Source organism: Bacillus rossius (assembly GCF_032445375.1).
Source record: "Bacillus rossius redtenbacheri isolate Brsri chromosome 9 unlocalized genomic scaffold, Brsri_v3 Brsri_v3_scf9_2, whole genome shotgun sequence".
In the NCBI taxonomy this organism is placed as follows: Eukaryota; Metazoa; Arthropoda; class Insecta; order Phasmatodea; family Bacillidae; genus Bacillus; species Bacillus rossius.
Genome location: NW_026962013.1, coordinates 37,426,684 through 37,442,049, shown reverse-complemented (window position 1 = coordinate 37,442,049; position 15,366 = coordinate 37,426,684). Strand labels below are relative to the sequence as shown.

Sequence of the window (15,366 nt, the reverse complement as noted above, 5' to 3'; positions counted from 1 at the left end):
ATCGGGTATGGCTCACGAAACACGTACATTAGGATGTATGACCGACCAGGATGCGAACCCAGGACCACAACCTACTCGTGTTCCGAAACGTGGCGCGTGAACGACTGCTCTTGACTGCGAGGGCGTCCCGCGGGTACCCTGAAAGCGACGCCCGTGAAGCAAGGGAGTGGGGGGGGGGGGGGAAAGAAGATCGTCGATCCGATTATGTTCTCGGTGCTTTTAGAAGTCTTTTGAAGGTTGCCGCCAGGGCGCTGCCCCTCCCACTCACTCGCGGTAGGAGCGGTTGTGGGGGGGGGGAGGACACGGGGAAAATCAATCAGTCAAGGGGAGGGGGGCGGGGGTTGGTCGCTGGGGGTGGGACGTGTGTAACATTCTGAAGACGGCCGGCATGAAAGTTCGCTGACGTAAGGAAGTCGTGACGAGAGCGCGCCTCTAAAAGGAAACCGTTATAAATGTATTTCGGAGATGACGGAATTCCTCTCGTCTGCGATTCACAATACTTAAGTCTTTATAATATAATGAATAGAGCTGGACCCTCAATGAGCCGATTCACACGTCCGTTATGTTTTTTTTTTTTTTTTTTTTTTTTTTTTTTTTTTTTTTTTTTTTTTGCTACTTGAATGCTGCCAACTAACCTTTAGGGCTTAAATATTTAAAGAGGTTTTACCAATTTGATGATTATGTACGCTAAGCACGTATAAATGATCTTAATAAACTCTTAAATTTTCATTTGAACATATTTTCGAGTTACTGTGCATTATTAATTACTTTTGTTTCTCAGACAAATTTCGTTTAAAATATCAAACTTAAAACGTGTAATTAGAGCAGTATATGTAGGCCGTTCCGGCGCCTGGGTTATGGGTGTTTAGGTGGAGCCGATGTCCACCATCTTGGATTGTGGCGTCACAGCGACTGCCTTTTTGTCAAAATCCTCAAAAAACTCAAAAATGATTCAAAATTCCTTAAAATTTCCCTATTTTGAGGGTGAAATTTCCTTTTTGAAGGAAATAGTTCCCATTTTATTCCTCAAAAATTAAAAAAAAAAATATCAGAAATGCTTCAAAATAGATTTGCCTTTAATAAAAACCAAAATTCTCAAAAACGGTTTTAGACTCCTAAAAACAAACCGCCCCAAGCTGCCGAGATCATGACCTGGACCTTGACCGTAAACTTGAAATTCTTTAATTTTTGAAAAAAAAAATTACGAAAAAAAATCCCAAAAATATATAGTAAAACATTTGCTTGCTTCAAATGTTTAGTTATAGAATCCATCTCAGTCCTCAGTTCGATTCCCGGCGAGAGTAAACATGTAATTTATTAATAAAAAAAATGCAACGGTGTGTGATGCACCGATGACGAACGGACGTAACGAATTACTGTAATGCCAGCCGGAGTAGAACTTTCAGAACTTTTGATTGGCCGAAAACATATCACGGTATTAACAAATAACAAATATTAAGCAAGCGTAAAGCAGCGAGCGCACTCTACTTAATACGAACCTTGTGTAAATTCTTAATACAATGTAGGATTGTAAATATATTGTATTACAATACAAAGTACGATTATAACTATATTGTTTTACATAGAGTTAGATAATGTAAGCAAATACATTTTAACCGGCCCGTTAGCTCAGTTGGTTAGAGCGTCGTGCTAATAACGCGAAGGTCGTGGGTTCGATCCCCCCACGGGCCAATTTGTTTTGAAAAATTAGTTCTACATTTTTTTTCTTTTATGATATATGGATAGGTATAAGAAAAGTTAAAAAAAATTGGTTGTCTGTAAAGTCGGTTTACGGACGATAGTTTAACGTGACAACGTCATAACAAAACAATGATGAAACGATTGCATACTTTTATGAATAAAATTGAATCATTTTTATTGAATTATCACTATTTTGTATGGATACAAAGATGGAGTGAAATGAAATCTACAATTTAATTGATAAATTTATTTTTATTTGCACTCATTAATTCAAATATGTTTATTGCTTTAACGAAGAGATTATTTTAACTATAACTTTTGTACATGTTTGCTATTTTACTTTTTCCAATCTGTGTTATTCTGTTAAGGATAAGACGATGATAGGAAAAGTAGGAAACGAATGGGAGTGTTTGAAGTTTAATGTGCCTCGAAAAAGTCAAATCGATGGTTGTTCCAATCGAGTGGAAGAGAGATAGATGCGGCGCAAGCGTACAATGAGCGTAACGGGGCAATGTGCGTTATGGGACACTTTTCCGTGCGTGCAGCCGGCGTTAATCGATTTATTAGACGTTGTCACGTCAAAAAAACAGCAATTAATTGATTGGTTCTATCCTTGCTAGATCTAAAAAAAAGGTAATTTTAGGTATAAAATATTTATTCAAAAAAATATAAGGAAAAATCCTAGAAAAGTTTAGGTTCCTCGTCTGCCGTCCTCCAGTAAGCCGATGATGATACATTGGCTGCCATCTAGGAAATTCGTTATAATTTACCTAGAAATTCGGGGAAAAAATTCCAAAAATAATCAAAAAATACTCATTACAATAATGATATACTGGATTGATTCCCGTCCTTGGTTCGATGCTCTGTCAGTGATAAGAATAACTAAAGCTTAGAATAAATTTTAAATTGTTTCGCATTACCTATCTTGAATTTGATTAATCATTCACTCTACGATAAACGACTCTATACAAGTTCCCTGTCCGACGAAATAAATACGTCGTCGCTGTGCCTACCAATAATTTACTGTCGTTTTAATCGTTTCGGTCTCAGGGCTTTATCACAGCTATTATAAAGAATTAGGTAAATTTATGTTAAAAAATATTTCAGACAAAACATAAAATATTGTAAGTATAGGTAGAGTCTGAATTCGACAGTCGAACTTCTGCTGTAGCTTTATCACGCCCAAAATGGTTGAAAATTCTTTATGACTTATGAAGTTTTGGCTGAAAAGATTTTTAATTTAAAGAAAGAAACGTATTTAAGATAGAACGTCTGAATTATGTTTGATTGAATGAAGTTCTGCCACCACCGAAAATTTCGTCTCTGTAGAAAAATAATTTCATCGAAATAATTGGGAGCAATACCATCATTTTTCACATATTTTGGTGATATGTTACTAGCCCTAATCATTTCAATGAAATTATTCTGCTACAGCGACAAAATTCGCGGTCGTTCAATTAAAAATAATACAGGCGCTTAGTGTTCCATCTTAAATACTTTTTTGTATTATTTGCAATAAAAATGTTGTTCAGCCCCGACTTCAAAGACGTATACCAACCGGCCTTCGGGATAAATATAGGATGTTGTATGGATGTTTTAAAATAATTTTTTCGTGATGAATCTGCAGCCGAAGGTTTTCGGTTGAATTCAGACTCACTCTGTATGACTATCCAGATTAAAATGACAGGGAAAAAAACCTCAAATAAAAGTACGGACTGGAAAATTAAATAAACCAACTCTCTCTGTCTCTCTCTCTGATTTGGTGTGTGTGTGTGTGTGTGTGTGTGTGTGTGTAGAGACCAAGCCTTGAAAACACGGAAATCATACGTGTGAATAACGCTATATATGCATATATGCATGTGTATGTATGTATGTATATATATATATATATATATATATATATATATATATATATATATACAGGATTGTTTGTCGAACACAGATGTTGAGTCACGTGAAAGTTATTTGGACGTGTGACAGTTTCTCTCTCGACTTGTGTGTGTGTGTATATACACGCTCGAGGGAGGGATGGTGGAGGAGGGAGGGGGATATGGAGAGTGAGGTGACTACCGCCTGATCACGAGCGAGCGATGAGGTTCGCAGCGAGGGAAACACACACGTATCCTGGGCCGTGAAAGTGGGCCGGGGGTGGGGTGAGATCGCTCAAGGGGTGGTCCTGGGAAGTGGAGGTAAGTTCTGAAGAGAGTGCTTGGAAAAGGGGGGGGGGGGGGGGGGTGGGTTGAGGGCTGTTTCGTTGCGTTTAAAACCAGGAAGGGCGCGGGTTAAAATTGTGTTTTCCCGACGGTAGGGGGTTGTGGCCGGGGGTACGTCGGAGTTTACGTTTGCGGGGAGAGGAGGGAATCGCGACACGAACGTGGAGGAAGTTAGAAGGATGTGGGGGGTGGGTGAGGGAAGCCGGCTCGTTACGCCCCCTGTGGAAGCGTCGCGGCGGTCTCCTGGCAAAGGCAAACCCCCTCCCCCCACACACACACTTGCTGGGTGCCCTCAGGCATCCCGATGTTGAGCAAAGAGAGGTGTGGGGGGAGGAGGACGTGCCGACAAGGTACGCGGACGTAAAACGCGAACAAACCTCTCGCAAATTGAATTCTTTGGCGGTGTTACCCGCGGCTAGTGAATTCACTTCTCTCTCTCTCTTTCTCTCTCGCTCTCTCTCTCTCTCCGCGCTTTGATACCTTCCTCTCCCTCCTTAGTCACTCATGCTCGTCCCTTATGTGAGGTTCTCTTTACCTTTTCCGTAAGTTTCTCATTTGTTTATTTCTCCGTGTGGGGAAACTGCCGCGCCGCTGGAGATAGCTGTTAGCAGATAGCGACCGCGCGGGGTTGGTTACGACGACCCTCGTGCTGAACGTTTCGCCTCGCCGCGAAGCCGCGTCTGAAACGTAATGTCCGCAGAGATAACACTTACTTTAAAGCGCAAAGTACAGAGTAAACTACACAGCGTTGCCTTAGATTCACGCAAGATTCTTCACGATACCACGGAACCAACAACCAGTTTAAAAAAAAATTTTGCCCTCGCGAGATAGTTTGAAAAAAAAAATTTACTTCTGACTGAGGTGCGGATACTAAAACTCTATTGCGATTTAGATGAGGGATGGTAAATAAATACTTAGAAGCATAGCAGTCTCTAGCCATTGGCATGAAAATATTTACAAGCGCTGATCGCTTGTTGAATGTTGTTGCACACCGCATGTTATGATAACAGCAATGAGTTTATGGGCTCCTAAAATTGTAATTTATTTAATTATTGGTTACTTTGTTTATGGCACGCGCCAGGAAACGCTATTAAAACACCGCGATTAATTTAATCCCTGCTGCAGCTAGCCGTTTAAAACAATTTAGGCACTAACTATAACTGTATGGATCGGAGAAAAAAAGACTTTCGTAAATTAACTATACTATATTATTGAAGTTATACTTCTAATGCGACTTCCTACAAGGTTGCGTTAAACATTTAACGCTACCATGGAGAAAAACGCTACAATGGAGAATTATTTGCATGCAATTAAAAACTGTTTTTTAATGATGCCAAAGAAGTATAACTTCTCACGCGCGTACCTAAGTACACGCACCCATTTTTTTTAATCAATGTAATTTCTAACGCAGCTTTATTTCAACTAGTTTGGTGTTAATTAAACATGTTCTGTGCTCCGAAATAATTTAAATTTGAAGCTTCTTTACAAGATATTACAAAGTTTATACGCAACTGCATATATAAATCTTGTTGTACTTGAAGTTATAATTTGTACCAAGTTAAATTCGTAAATGAATAAAGCTGTAACATTTTGACAATGTGCCTAACTCTGTCTCACGCGTCTTGTGAAATGACATCAAGAGGCGACTCGTTCGACATACATCGTCTTCTGAAACCGCCTTGACTGTAGTTGGTTCAGTATCCATCTCCACATGTCTAAATGCCGTGGCAATGAGCTATTATGACGTTCACTCGTGCATTGAGCACCATTATGCCAAATCTTGCTCCTCCCCCCCCCCCCCCCCCCAACACCATTTACCTTTGGATTTACACACATGTTGTTTACCACTGCGTAGTTCAAAGTTCTGACGTCTGAGTCAGGTTAAAATATGGCCACTGATAATTTGGTTCAAATTCTTAAATTATGCATGGCTGCGCCAATTTTGTATTCTGTGTCTGCTTGTTTTCTATAGATAATCAGTGAACATGTAAAGAAAACTGCTGTATTTTTGGAGATAATTCACTTTTAAAATATTTTTTTCCGTGTCGGTTTATATTTTCCGCCCACGGAGAGAACGATCATAAAACCTCCCCCCCCTCCCCCTCCCACACAATGGAGAATAACAGGCATGTATGAGTAACGAGGCTGGCTCTTAACAGACGGAGGATGCGGAATTTCTCTTCTCTCGTGCGCCACGCCCCTCCAACATCATTTGGCGGCAAACAACAAGATTCGAATTGCAGCTCCGGTGAAATGAGCTCGATAACGATCTCGGAAATAGCCGCCTCCTCCCAGCGCTCGACGCCCTTCGGCAAATTGCTTGAAATAGAATCTTAAAATGTTAATCACGACCGGAACTCGGGAAGAATGCTGTAGGGGCGGAAACGATTTTCTGGTACGAATTTGTAGCGTCTTCTAACAATCGAATAAAATAATTATTTAAAATATTCAATTCCGCGAAGGAGAACACAGCTGCAGCCAGTTGGAGAAAATGTAGTCAGCAGGAGACGTAGGGCAGGCTTTATGTGCGGAATTTAGTAATAGGCTTTATATACTTGACAAAGAATGGAATTGGATAACATTCGAATACCTAATTTATAGAACTTGGATGTATGAGAAAATATTTAGGAAAGCGTTTTGAGGAATATATAGTAATTTAAAAATTAATTTATCTCGTCTTTCACGAAATATCCGTAGTTCATTGGAGATGAAACTGACATCAATGTTCTATAATTTCTTTGCGTTGATAAAAATAAATTTGAACCAATGTTAAACTTCAAATGTAAAGATTATATTCATCAGAACTAGTAATTATTTTCACAAAGATTAAATGCGCGTTTCTATTGAGTAAAGAAAATTTAATTTTTCGTTTTCCTTTAAACTTTGATTTCTTGAAAAAGAAATATAAATAAAAAATTATTTCACCGCAAACACTGTTTCCCTACTTATAACGTGATAAATCTTTAATTACTGTTACTAATTAGTTGAAACCTAGACTAGGCGTCCGTTTAGCTCTGTAAAAAGGACAGGTAAGTATGATGTTAGCTCTGATATCTTTATATATATATTTCTTGTGTGCGTGTGTATGTCACTGAACTCCTCCTAGACGGCTGGACCGATTTTGATGAAATTTTGTGTGTGAGTTCACGGGGATTCGAGGATGGTTTAGATTCACAATTGGATATTTTATCTCGATTCTGAGTTAAGAAAAACTAAAAAAAAAAAAATTGCAACGCATTATTAGAAGCCATTAAGTTTTGCTATTGTAAGGAACTAAGTAGAGAGTAAGAAAAAAATAAAGATCCTGACAGTTTATAGCGTCGCCATATTTGTTTCAATTTTCAATACCCTTTTTGTATATTACAATTTAAATTGCAGAAAAAAATCATGTTTCATAGCCACACAAATAGTAAGTGTGTGTCATTTCTCTATGTCCACGAGGTCTCACCGCGTCAATTTTCTCCTTGGAGCGAACCCGTCCGCTTAATTAAATAAACAGATATTATCGTTGAATGATTTTCATGATTTATTTAATGAAAATATGCTCTCATAAAAAAATTGGTTAGATAGACATTCAATAGGTGTCTTTCTCTCACTCTCTCTCTCTCTCTGAAATGTATGTAGCTTGCTCGCGGGTCAGTAATGCAGACAATCTTTACATTCTAGCTCGAGACGGAAAAAACAGTAAATGTGGTTTACAAAGACATTTTATGAAGTGTCTTCCCGTCATTACATTTGAAAGTAGAAACATATTTACTCAAAATTTAGGTAGTAACATATTTTTATTACAAAGACTGAAATAGAGGTGAGAAAAATTATCATTTGTGAACATAAGAAAACTACCACAACTGTATCAACTGTTATGTTATAATGTTTAAATTTCTAAATGGTGCAAGATAATACAAAATTCCATGCGGAAAAAGTCGTGGGCAGCAGATACGTATAGTTATAGGTGTGGGGCTATGCATGCTGATATTTCATATACTGCATGGGTGCGAACATGTAAGAATAATCTATCTATCTTACTATAATAAAACAGTACTTTTTCTGTCTGTTTGTACGCGATTTTGATGAAATTTTGTGTGTGAGTTCACGGGGATTCGAGGATGGTTTAGATTCACAATTGGATATTTTATCTCGATTCTGAGTTAAGAAAAACTAAAAATACACGCTTTAAAAGCAAAAAAACTAAGCATTGTTGATAATTAGCCTCCATGGCAACGGGCTTTTGCATTGTTGTTGCCTTCTGCGTAACCATGGGAAAGGTTTTTGGTAACGGCAGTGGCGTGCCCAAGAGGAGGGGTATGTATAATGAGAAGATACAAAATGTCCAGCGTAGAAATTCTTACCGCCATATCCATATCTCACAAAAAGTACATTTGGGCAGGACAATGTCTGTCGGGTCCGCTAGAAAGATATATAGAGAGATAAAGATATAAATAGAAAGATAGAGAGAGTTATAGAGATATACATAGAGAGATAGAGAATTAGAGAGATAAAGAGAGATGCTTAGTATACGTTTAAAAAATTACAAAAAAAATTGATTGAGGCATTGCAACGCATGCCGGGCATTATCTAGTATAAATATATTATTAGTCTTAAATAACGTTCCACAATGTTGTTCAAAATAATTGAAAGTATTGGTTTAGTATAACTAGTAAGAAAAGCTGTTGTCACTCTTAGCGGCGTTATAACGTACGATGTAAACATGGTTATTTAGTATGCCTGCTAAAAATAAGGTAATATTTACGAACTTGTTACTAGTTAATTTAATTTCCCTCATTTTCTACGAAGTGCAAAGTGACATAAAATAAATCATATGCCTGCAGAAAATTATAATATCTTGTAAATGAAAAGGAAAATAAATCATTATTGTACTCTGCACAACGTTTATGGGTTTCTCCTGTGAGTACCGACTTCTTAGATGTGAAATAAGACGTAATATTGAGTAATTTATAGACCGTGCGTGTACAAAATACTGGATATTTTTCATACAGTGAGTTAATGATCTTATTAGTCTCCACTGGGATAGTGAAGCTTAGAGCTTCTATAACACCGTTCTTCACGTGGTGGAATTTTTGACTCGTCCGTCCTGTTTATTTAATTAATCAAGAACGGGAAATTTAAACATCAGAGGCTGTCCAAACAAAATATCTGAACCGATGTTAAGGCTAAGTTTCAACACTTCTACCATCCTTACTCACTCGATCTTCCGTATTTCCACCTCCCTTCCTCTTCACCGTAGGAGATAGGTTAGCAGAAGGGGTATGTTTTTGATGTCGAAAACAAGTAGGTACTTAAAGTAATTTTTCGACGATTGGGGACATTAAAGGCTCACGGACTATATATCTCATGTACATTGTTTATAGCGTAAGCCCAAGACTTAGGAGTAATATCAGACCCCTCCGGGTAGCGGAATGATCAAAGCCCTTGATTTTCAGGGAGCACGAAAAGATCTTTGCAGGTTCATTTCGACGTACTCCTGAGCATTTGGAAACCGCCGAACCACCCCATCCCCTGAGCCCAAGGCATTTGAGAACTTGACAGAAACTTGGGGGGGGGGGGGGGAGGTCTTAGCCCCCAACGTTTTGGAATACGAATAAATCCATGTACTTTAATTTTGACGTAGGTACTCCCGAGGCATTTCGACTCCACAGCTCCTTCCCCTTTCTCCCGGTGAAGAGGTTGAAGCCTCCGAATTTTTCGAAAGTGGTAAAAAATCTTTTCTTATGCATTTTGCACAAGATTTCTTATTGGGTGTAATTATACATCTCCTCCTCCCCCCCCCCCCCTTTTCCCCAAGAGGTTGAAATGAACTTAAAAAAAAATCACAATAAATTGTATAATTTTACAGTAATGATAATTTTCTAATATTTCTTTCAGTAGTACCAAAACATTTGTCACAAACATATTTCCATACGATCCCCCTTTACTCTAAGAGAAGGGGAAAACAACAGTGGTGTTATTTAGAGTCACCTTGGACGAGTCACTCCAGGCTCACCACGGACCTACCCCTGGTCAGAAAATAAGCTAAATACCCTAAAATACACTCTAAATGTGAAAGTGTCAAAACTATTACGAATAAGTGGAATTTAACTAGAAAAGTGTGAAAAATGCTCAATTATGAATCTCTATGCAGCTGTTTTAACACATTTTTATTGATTTATAATCTTTTAAAGTTTCATATTTAATGTGTTAGAGCCTTGGTTGGATGGGGCTCGTAAAAATTTTTAAGTGAGTGTTTTTAGGTAGCCATGTTTGAAAACATATTTTGACTCGATTAAAAAAAAGGATTGTAAAGTTACGCGGGAATTGAATTTTTAGAGCTCAAATCTATCACAATATTTATGTTTCGGTGGTTCATAGTATGCGTTCAAGCTATCATGCAACAGAATTATTTTGCGTGGTCATACTTTTACACAAAAAAACTTATTTCTTGAATTTTATTTGTTTTTTCTTTATACTTCCAAACGACTCGCGTTGAGCCATTTTTTAAACCACTTTTTTAACTATAATTTTCTGACCTTAAACCAGCAATCGCAAGCAAGCGTGGAAGATACGTGTTTCTGAAGTACTCCCTAAAAATTTTAAGTATGAATAGAAACTAACCCGATAGAAACATGTTCATTAATAAATAATCTAACCAGTTGCTGAGTTAAAACATGTATTCCAATAAACTAGTCCTTCGTGCCGCGTGAAAGCGGTCCTAGGTGCAATGAAGTTAACAAAGCTTCAAAGTCCTCTTCAGTGTTGCAACACCTCGGAGAAAACACGTTGTGTTAAGTGGAGCAGGTCATACGCCAAGGAGATGGAAAAAAGGAAGGAAGAGTGACGTCCACCGACTCCTCATCCCCACCACGTTTACGAGGGCCAGCATGGGCGCCATTCACTGTCTTTTCCCAGCGGGGGATGGACTTTAACAGCCGGTCTGTCACTCCGTTGAGTGCCGGCATTAACCCCTTTCCTCTTACCGCTCCACCCTCTACCCCTCCAGTCCTCCACATCTCATAGCCCCTCCACGGGCAACAGGGGGGCTCTTGACATTAATTTCCGACTGTAACGACTCTATCTTTTTTTTTTTTAACTGTCAAGAGACGAGAACTCGGATATCAGCTAAGCCAGCGGTATTTGTTGACGCTCTTGTTTTGAGGTGAACCCGATAGGTACGAGCAAACACGAAGTGGAAGCCCACGGAAAAGGTGCTTATGTATTCATATCAAATCTTTGTGAAAGTGACGGCTATTTTTTTTTTTAACAACCCCCGCCCATTGGCAACCATATTGTATAAATCTTGCGAAACTTGATTTATTTGTATGATAATATATAAATGCGTATTAAATATTCCTAGTTGTGACACACTTTCCTGGGTCCTTATAATCTAAACTGATGGTGCATATAATTTTTGGATATAATTTATCTAAAAAATACTTTTTTATACTTTCATTTGTTTGGGTTTTATATTTTTCATAACACGTTCTCGTATTTGTTCCATTTACACCTAGTAAATATGAGTGTTCTTTTCCTAGTTAAAGATAGTAGATCCATCTAGATGGTTAAAATCATGTGGTCTAACATTGTAATAAACATAAAAACGCGTATTATATTTACCTACCAGCTTATTGTGCGTGTTTACAACTTACAATTCTGGCCATAACTTCTGGGAACCTAATTTATTTTAATGGGTTCCGGAATGTTTCACATAACAATTTCTGTTTTTAAATAGCTTATAGTGCCCCTTCCACAGCTGTTATTGTTTAGTTCCTAGGGTCATAAGAATTTTAGAAGAAAATGCGCAGAAAATATTTTCAAATGGTTCTTACCTTTTTTTAATCTGTAGTTAGTATAAAGATGCTACAGTCAGTAAAGAGATCAAAGAACACATTTAGTTCACACAAAAATTTGGATCGTCATCAGAGATTATGGTTACCCAGCATTTTAAAACCCATTGATGGATAGCTTTCGTACACTTCATCAGAGTTACAGATGTATAAATGCTCTTATTCATATACTAGATAAAATTAAAACCGTAGCCATTGAAAACTATTAAAGTTTGTACTCACGAGTGCTGCAGAGTGGCGAGCAAACCCCCCTTCCCCCCCTCCCCACCAAGTTTCTTTCTTTTCCCCGAGAAAATAACGATTGTGTTGTTTTCAGATCACTCGCCTCCGGCCAAGGCAGTTCGGCTTCGATTCTCGGTGGGGGAACGTGACGGACAGTGTTATTGCTTCAGTACATTTCAAGTAAAGAAATACATTTAAAACTTGTAAAACAACGTGATTCAAAACTAGAAAATAAAAGCATTCTTCCTGCAAAAAAATCTTATTGTGAGCAAGTAAGCGAGTTTTACTCGTCCCTTTTAATCGACGCGCACATGAGTTTACTCGCCCAATGTTAGCTGGTAAACTCGCCCAGTAAGATGTATATATCATTCGACGATAACAATGTTACGTCTTTTGACGGGGTAACCTCTTCACCTCGTAGCTTACAACTGGTTCAGAGTCGTTAAGGACGTGCCAAGCGCACTGCAGTCGAATCATCAACGTGAAGCAGATGTGTAAGTGCTTCAAGTCTACTTCGCCAACGAGTGAAACCGCGAAATGGATCTAAAACCTCGGCAGGCTCGCGCCTCCAGTCGGCGCGGGTCTATGGCCTCTCTTGCCCTCCCCCCCTCCTTCACGCGGCCCAGGGTCAAGGGCGCCCCGCCCTCTGACTTTGCCGCCGCCGATCCCGCCTGCCGATAGCGACCGCGACCCATCTATTATTCGTTACACAATTAAGGCCGCTAATCACTGTTCAGGGTTACCGGGAGGGGTAACCCGCTCCCTTCTGCCTGCGATGGCTGCCAACGGTACAGTCGCGGGACCCTCTCTCGGTACACTCCCTTCGCGGTAACAAGATCCTGTCTGTATTCGCTTGCGAGTTAGTCATGGCATCAATCGCTGCCATGGCTGGCCAATCACCGAAAAAAAAAAAAACAACACGATTAATGCTATCCTTCCTGCGTGGTTGAAACCCCGCATGATAAGGCGTATAGGCTTCGGTCTGAGACGCACTTAAGCACAAAAATAAAAGTTAGGTAAAGTGTTGAACAAGCTTCAAATATACCCATACCTTGTTCCTAGTACACGACAGGACACGGCCAATCCCGTATTTTTAGGGAACGGATTTCTGTGACCTATCCGTAGCCGATCTGATTCCTCAAATTCCGTACATGTGCAGTGCTCATTTTTTTTGTTGATTTCATCCAGGATGGCGTTTTGTTTCTATTTGTAGTGTTGTTTCATTACAGCTGTTTCTCTGCGCAACTATTTACACGTATCAATCTGCGGTACTTTCCGTATATCGCGCCACTCAGACCGGATGTTTGGAATATACCGAGAACTCTATTACGTTCTGCTCCTCAGGGTGAGGCCGGACTCCATTCTTTACCTTTTTAAAAATAAAAAACAAGACGAGATCAGTATCTGACCGCCAGGGCGCACTTACATCGCGTCGCCCACGCTCACAGCCTTCGCCGCGCACAAAACGTCGTAAATTACGCTGTCACCGTGTTTGTGTTTTACGAGCGTGGCGACTCTAATTACACGAGACGAAATGACTTGATTGTTTGGAGTGGAGGGCATTAATGAGACGAAAGGTAAACGAACGTGCCCGCCTGTGATGCGGTCGGGGTCCGCAGGTACTAATTATGCTAATTCCAGCTACAGGTACTGCTGTTTTGTGCCCTCCAGAATACCCCTGTCGTTTGCTTACAGCTATTTACATACTGTTGGTAGGGTACACCCACTCTGTTGTCCAGCATAACTGTGATTCAGCTGAATATTTCTCGTTTTTAGTGAAAATGTCTTTAAAAAAATAAAATTGGATTTGAGTAACTAAATTCAGGGCATGTTAGCAGCAACAGTTCCAAGTGTCGCAAAAATGAAACCTTAGACATATTTGCTATTCGACTTCATATTATCTAGGCTATTCGGTGCTCAGTCATACACCGATAGCAGATTATTAAAATAATAAATACTAGATAAAATGGTGGTAAAATTACAGAAGATGACGACAAAACGGTATAAAGTTTTACGTTTGTGATTTCTGAAAACGAATTAGTTAACCATGTGCGGAAATCAAGAAAACAAGAATCGTGAAAATAAAGGAAATAGTGTTTCTTAAAAATATTACGCGTCTGCACTATTTACTCTGATCGTCTGATTGTAGCTTAATGGGAACGTGCTAGCATTTCAAACAAGAAATTGTAGTTTGGATTTCCTTCTAATATTGATTTTAAATATTGTTGAAAAAATATTTTTCCAAACAAAATATAATTCCCATACAAAAAATTGGGAAAAAATATCTTAGCCTACTAACTTTTTATAAAGATGAAAGTTTTTTTCTTTACGATTTTGTTAAATTACCTCGTAGTGCGATAATACCGGTTTACATTGGGCTATATACCTATACAATTTGGTGTTACATGGGTCAGACATTGAACATGCATTACAAACAACCTGGGTTCAAATCTCAACCATATCTGTTAGAAATTAAAGTAAATTCACGGACTTTTGACGAAGAATCTACCTCAAGAAATTTTTTTAATTTCAAAAATTTAGATTTGCGAGTATTATGTTACGTTATAAACAAATATAAACACACACGTGGACAAAAGACAAATGTTCTTAACAAGTTTTTGGAATGTTTGTTATTATACCAAGAATATTTTTTTTTTTGGATACAAGTTCAAAGTAACTGAACTCAGTGTCCGTAACTTTACGAAGATAGCCAAAAATTTACGAAGATCCTTGGATAATTTTTAAACAGTGTTCTTCGTCAATTGAAGGCGAAAATTTTTAATTGCCTGGGAATCCTGCAGATTTTCACCCGTGTTTCCCAATATCCTTGGTCCGTACACGCAGTGAGTACACAGTAGATTGCTTGCACTAACGGACACTTTTAAATCTGAAAATTACGTAAGTGGAGGTTGTAGGTTTCACATACATCACCTAAATGACTGGCTGCTACGTATATAGAATCAATTATGGATTGGTATGTGTCATCTAGCGGATCGTTTTATAAGGGGGTAGTTACCGTAATTATAAAGTTACAATACTAATTTTGTATTTTTGCTTACATTTTACATTTATGTCACAATATGAGAAGTATTAATTTTTCATAAATGGTTTTATCAATTCAGTAATTGCTAATCTGATAATTTGAAGAACTTTAAATGTCAATTTATATTTTAACCTTATCATAAACTAATATGCATATGTAACTATATGGGAAACAGGTTGGAATTAACCGTTTGAGTATGGTCTTTGCAGTAAAACTCTTTAAGTTTTAGGATAACGTCCATAATTAGAAAAATAAATGTTTATTGATGTATTAATGTAGTAGAACTTAAAGAGTTTTCTGGCAGAGGCTTAATTAAAAACTGCATACAACCTGATTTCAGACTCTGGTT

At 38.4% G+C, this 15,366-nt stretch overlaps 1 non-coding gene across 1 annotated transcript; it reads left to right on the top strand.

The window, feature by feature from the left end:
* The first annotated feature begins 1,618 nt into the window (after positions 1–1,618).
* On the top strand, positions 1,619–1,692 carry Trnai-aau (transfer RNA isoleucine (anticodon AAU)). Its single transcript has one exon. It is a non-coding gene; the product is annotated as a tRNA-Ile (tRNA).
* Positions 1,693–15,366: the final 13,674 nt, after the last annotated feature.